Consider the following 6,000-nt stretch of genomic DNA (forward strand, 5'->3'; position numbering starts at 1 on the left):
ATGGTTTAAATGCACGCTACTGTGTGTGAGCCTCGGCAGTGAGCGCTTCATGCAGGCGGAGAAATGTCGGGGAAGGGTCGGCCTGCATTCACATCCTGCCCCATTTTGTGCTTTGGCTCACTGACTATTCCGTTTTGCCTTCTCTTTTTGCACCAAATGAAATAGCAAAATTACTTACCAGACTTTTTTTTTTTTTTTAACTCTTTATTGGATCAAACAGACTCATGCCCCAGGCATGTCAGCCCTTCGCTCTTAGGGCCCCCAGAGCTTCCCTAATGTCCAAGGAAAGCCTCTTTCAAAGCCTCTGAGACAAGGATCTTTCCCCTTCTCTTTGGGTGCCAAGGCCCTGAAGGGCTCACGGACTCAGGTGTTCAGCTCTAAGTTATTATTCCCTTTTATTTATGCTCTTTTTTTTTTATTAATTTGTTAACTAGATGGCAGGGAAACTTTTATCTGCCAAATAGGATGAGGTCCCTCCTGGGTCATTTGGATTTTAAGTACATTCTCCATGGGTACACTTCCTCTTACATCAAACTTCCTTTTCTTTATAGAAGAGGAGAGACATTTTCTATTGCTTTTTCATTTTAAAGGTTTCCTCAAAAATTCTGCAAAGTGGAGTCTTCATACATGGATATGCACAATTGACAATTTATGAAGTATTCTTTCAAAAGGGGTTTCTTTTAAGTGGGAGTTGACTCTCTCATTCATCCTATGTCACAGGGAACTAAGAGCCCTAATTCACGGATGAAGACACAGGCAGAGGACGGTTAAGTGACTTACTCAAGGTAGCATATGCAGTTGGAGGTGGAACTATATGGTCCAGGCCCCTGATTTCTATGCTGTTAGTTTTTAAATAGAGCACTAGAGAGGAAATGCGATCTCAGAGGAGAGACCAGTGGTTCTCAAGTTTGGTCCTTGGCCTCACAGCATCAGCGTCACCTGGGAACTAGTTAGATGGACATTCCCATTTGCTGGATCAGAAACTCTGGGGTGGGGTCCAGCGATTTTTGTTTGAAGACACTCCCCAGGTGACTCAGATGCATACAAATGTTTGAGAAACACTAGCCTATACATCATTCTGCAGACAAGGAAACTGAGGTCCAAGGCCACACACAGATCAAGGCAGAATTGGCATCTTTTTAAAAATATACAAATATATTTTTATTGATTTCAGAGAGAGGAAGGGAGAGGGAGAGAGAGAGAGAGAGCGAAACATCAATGATGAGAGAGAATCATTGATCGGCTGCCTCCTGCACACCCCCTACTAGGGATCAAACCCACAACCCAGGCATGTGCCCTTGATGGGAATCAAACCCGGTACCCTTCAGTCCACAGGCTGATGCTCTATCCACTGAACCAGGTAGGGCAAATCGACATCTTTTGACTTGGAGCAGGTGACCTGGCTGACCCCGGTCCTTTGCGGCTTTTCTTTTCCCTTTAACCTTACATAATGTTTCTAGAGTCAAACAGAACCAGGACTTAGCCTTGTTCACAGAGATGCCAAAAGACCAACAAATCTTTCCTGGTATGCTGTTCTAGACAAGGGCCAGGATCCAAGGTGAAGGGTAAAGCAGGCCAGATTATAATCCCTGCTCTGTCAATGGCTGTGTGACCAATTACTCCTCTTAGATACACCCTCAGACAACTGATGACAACATTAGAAAGCTTTAGAGAAGCCATTCTTATTTTCCAAAGCCCAGGTCAAATGATCACTTTCCCAATGCCTGAGCTAACCTCCCCTGCAAGCACTCCCTGAGTCCCACTGCCCGTGTTCCCCCTTCTCCCTTCATTCCCAGAGCATTTTCTCTGACTTTATGACAGATCGCAATTATCAGTAGACCTTGAATTGCAAGCGTTTAGGCATATAGCTGATAACAATACCAACAATACCACCTACATCATTCCACCATTACCACTGTTTGATGAGAGTTACCTTGGGGATTGAATGAGATAAAATTTATAATATGTGTATGTAAATTACTGACATCATCTTTGCTTTCACTTCCGGAGAGCTGAGACTGTGCATCTTTGTGTTTCTCAGTGAAGGAGAATGACGTAGGGAAGGCTCTGCGTAAACAGAGCCTAGTTAACCACTAGTTAACTTTGGACATTCTGAGTCTCAGTTTTCTCATCTTCAAAATAAGGATGAAAATACCTATCTTTTAAGCTTATTGTGAATATTAAATGTTATAACACATGAAAAATAGAAGATTCTCAATAAACAGTAGTGGTAGTACCAGTATTACAGTATTAGCACCTACAACAGTGCCTGCAAATATTAGGGAAATACTGTATTTGAATGAAAAGTAGTTGCTCAATAAAGGTGAGTTTTAAAACTCCCTTATTTTCTTAACACCTGACATAGAATACAGAAACTAATTGAAGTAAACATTATCAAACCCTTAAATATGTAATACACACACACTTTATTAAACTACAGGAGGCCCAGTGCATGAAATTCATGCACTTGGGGGGGTGTCCCTCAGCCCAACCTGCACACTCTCCAATCTGGGACCCCTTGGGGGATGTCCGACTGCCGGTTTAGGCCCGATCCCTGTCGGACATCCCTCTCACAATCCAGGCCTGCTGGCTCCCAACTGCTCGCCTGCCTGCCTGCCCCTAACCGCTTCTGCCTGCCAGCCTGATCACCCCTTAACCACTCCCCTGCCAGCCTGATTGATGCCGAACTGCTCCCCTGCTGGCCCGATTGCCCCCAACTGCCCTCCCCTGCCAGCCATCTTGTGGCGGTCATCTTGTGCCCATATGGGGGTAGCCATCTTGTGCGAGGGCGTGACGGTCAATTTGTATATTACCTCTTTATTATATAGGATATAATCTTACTGCTCTAGGATAAAGTATTTTCTTTTAAAAAAAATCTTTATTTTTGAAAGTATTACATATGTCCTCTTTTTTCCCTAAAGTATTTTCTAAATGTAGAATTGCACAAGGACAGTGACAATGGTCACTGCAGGCAGATGAGGGTGCAGGAAGGAGTGGACGCTCTGAAAGTTCTAAGCCTGGACCCTGGCTCTCCTGCTGTTAGCTGCCTGATTTTGGATAAAGTCGCTTCACTCATCTAAGCCTTAGTGTTCTCATCTGTAATTAAGAGACATAATATTTACAGTAGATCCCCTGATCTGTGGTTTCACTTTCTACAGTTTCAATTATCTGTGGTTAACCAAGGTCCAAAAATACTAAATGGAAAATTCCAGAAATAAACAATTCATAAGTTTTAAATTGCATGCTGTTCTGAGAAGCATGATGCTATCTTGTGCCATCTTGCAGTGCCCTGCTTGGGACATGAACCATCCTTCGTCCAGCGTATCTCTGCTGTACATGCTACCCATCCACAAGTCACTCAGGAGCCACTTTGGTCAGATCTACTATCACAGCATCACAGTGCTGTGTCCAACTAACCCTTATTTTACTTAATAGGGACCCCAAAGTACAGGATTAGTGCTGCTGGAAGTTTGGAGATACCAGAGAGAAGTGTAAGTTCTTGACTTAATAAAGAAAAAATATCATATGCTGAGGTTGCTAAGATCTATCTATATATAAAAGGCTAATATGGTAAGTGTCCCTCCCTCTGTCCGACCGATTGCCATGACATGCACTATCACCGGGGGCAGATGCTCACTGTAGGAGCTGCTGAGCTGCAATGACTTGGCAGCAGCGGTTCTTGGGTGATGCACCCTGAAACCAGAGAGGAGGGAGCCCAATTCCTCACAGGGCCGTGCAATTCCACCTTCGGCCATGGGTTATATGTTGTTGCTGGGGCTCTGTTGCCCCGAATCTGGTTTACTGCCCACTGCGTTTGTGTTCCACACCCTGTACGACAACAACTTTGCAGAGTGCCTTCTCACACTCAGGGACCCCTCGAGGGATGTCGGAGAGCTAGTGTTGGCCCAATCCCCACAGGCCAGGCTGAGGGACCCCACCTGCTGGAGGGACCCCACTCACTCTGCAGACGCCTTTTGAGCCCTGGTGCCACCAGGTACAGTCGGCCGGGGAGGGACAGTGGGAGGTTGGCTCCAGGGCATGTCTGGCCCGTCTAGCCCAGTCTTGCCCTGCCAGCCACCTTCTAATTAATTTCCTTTCAATGTGCACGAATCTGTGCACTGAGTCACTAGTTTATTATAAGAATGAATGTTCTATCCATGAAATTGTGAAGGGAAAAGAAATTCGTGCTAGTTATGCTGTTAGACCTCAAAACAGCAAAAGTTACACTCATAGTGCATGATGAGTGCTTAAGATGGAGAAGGCATTAAACTTGTGGGTGGAAGACATGAGCAGAAAATGTGTTCTGATTAATGGTGACGTGGTGCCCCAGAAAGCAAGGAACCTACAGGAAGACTTCAGCAAGGGGTCCCGTGACACAGGTGACCACATTCACATAACTCTTATTACAGTACATTGTTCAGTTATAATTGTTCTATTTTATTATTCATTATTGTGGTGAATCTCTCACTAACCCTAATTTATAAATTAAACTTTATCATAGGTGTGTATTACAGGAACAGACATAGTATAGATAGGATTCAGTGTTATCTGCAGTTTCAGGCATCCACTGCAGGTCTTGGAACATATCCCGCACGTGTAAGGAGAGACTACTGTATTTCACAAAGTTAGCTGTAAGGATTAAATAAGAAAATATCTGTAAACCCCTTTGCTTAGTATTTGGCACTTAATAAACGATAGCTATTAGCATTTTTTGTTGTTTTGACTGCAGCCAATAATAATATGATGTAGTCAGTATGGAAAATAGTTTGGTAGTTACTCAAAAAGTTAAACACACAATTGCCACTTAACTCATCAATTTTCTCCCAGATACATACCCCAGAGAACCGAAAGCCTATGCCCACACAAAAACACACACACGACATTCATAGCAGAAGTATCGTACAGCCAAAAGGAAAAAGAAACCCAACTGTTATCAGTGATAAACGGAGACACACACTGTGGTATGTTCATACGAAGGAATATTAGCCAGCCATAAAAAGCAATGAAGTACTGATCCACCCTAAAATATGGATGAGCTTGGAAAACATGCTGTGTGCAAGAAGCCAGACAGAAAGGCCACGTTATAGGATTCCATTGACAGTAAATGCCTACAATGGGCAAATCCATAGAGACAGAAAGTAAATTAGCGGCTGTCAGGGCTGGGGGGTAGGGGTAATGAGAAGAGACGACTTTAAGGAGCAGGGCTTCTTTCTGGGGTGATAACAATATTCTGAAATTAGATGTTGATGGATGTAAAACTTTGTGAATATTCTAAATATACTAGTACTACTGAACTGTACACTTTAGAAGGGTGATTTTATGATATTTAAATCTCAAAAAATAAAAAACAACCCCCCAAAACCACCACCAATAAAAATCAGGGTTTGGTTACCCCTCACCACCCCCTGAAATGTATGCAGAGCAGTGAAAATTTCATTTCCTCAAATTCAAATAGCAACTGAATTACTGGTGGCTGGGGCGTGGCCAAGGAGAAGTAATGAAATAATCACGGTAATAATAAATGATGGTAACCAACTATGAAGATAGTTACTAGGATTTACTATATGGCAGGTTGAATAATGGCTCTTCAATGATGTCCATTTGCTCCTAATCCTTGGCATCTTTGAATATTTTGGGTTCTATGACAAAAGGAGTTAAGGTTGCCAATCAATGGACTTTAAAATAGAAGATTATCCTGGGTTATGCAGGTGGGTCCCATATAATCACAAAGGTTCTTGGAAGTGTTAGGGGGGAAGCCAGAGAGAAGGCAGCACGAGAAGGACTTGGTCCGATGTTGTTGGAGAAACAGGGCCATGGGCCTTCCTTGACTTAGTCCATTGAGACCCATTTTGGACTTCTGACCTCCAGAATTGCAAAGTAATAGATTTGCAACACTGAAGTCATTACATTTGTTACAGTGGTAACAGGAACCTAATATAGTCAGTAAATGTCAGGTCTAATGCCTCTGTTCCAACTAAGGAGAACTGAGAGGAGAGAAAC

The 6,000-nt window shown here is 43.2% G+C and overlaps 1 protein-coding gene across 1 annotated transcript in view; it reads right to left on the bottom strand.

The window, feature by feature from the left end:
- The window catches only part of RANBP17 (RAN binding protein 17), a 210,124-nt gene that overhangs the window by 61,664 nt on the left and 142,460 nt on the right, over positions 1 to 6,000 (bottom strand). The window lies entirely within an intron of this gene.

Source organism: Myotis lucifugus, unplaced genomic scaffold (genome assembly GCF_000147115.1).
Source record: "Myotis lucifugus unplaced genomic scaffold, Myoluc2.0 scaffold_333, whole genome shotgun sequence".
In the NCBI taxonomy this organism is placed as follows: Eukaryota; Metazoa; Chordata; class Mammalia; order Chiroptera; family Vespertilionidae; genus Myotis; species Myotis lucifugus.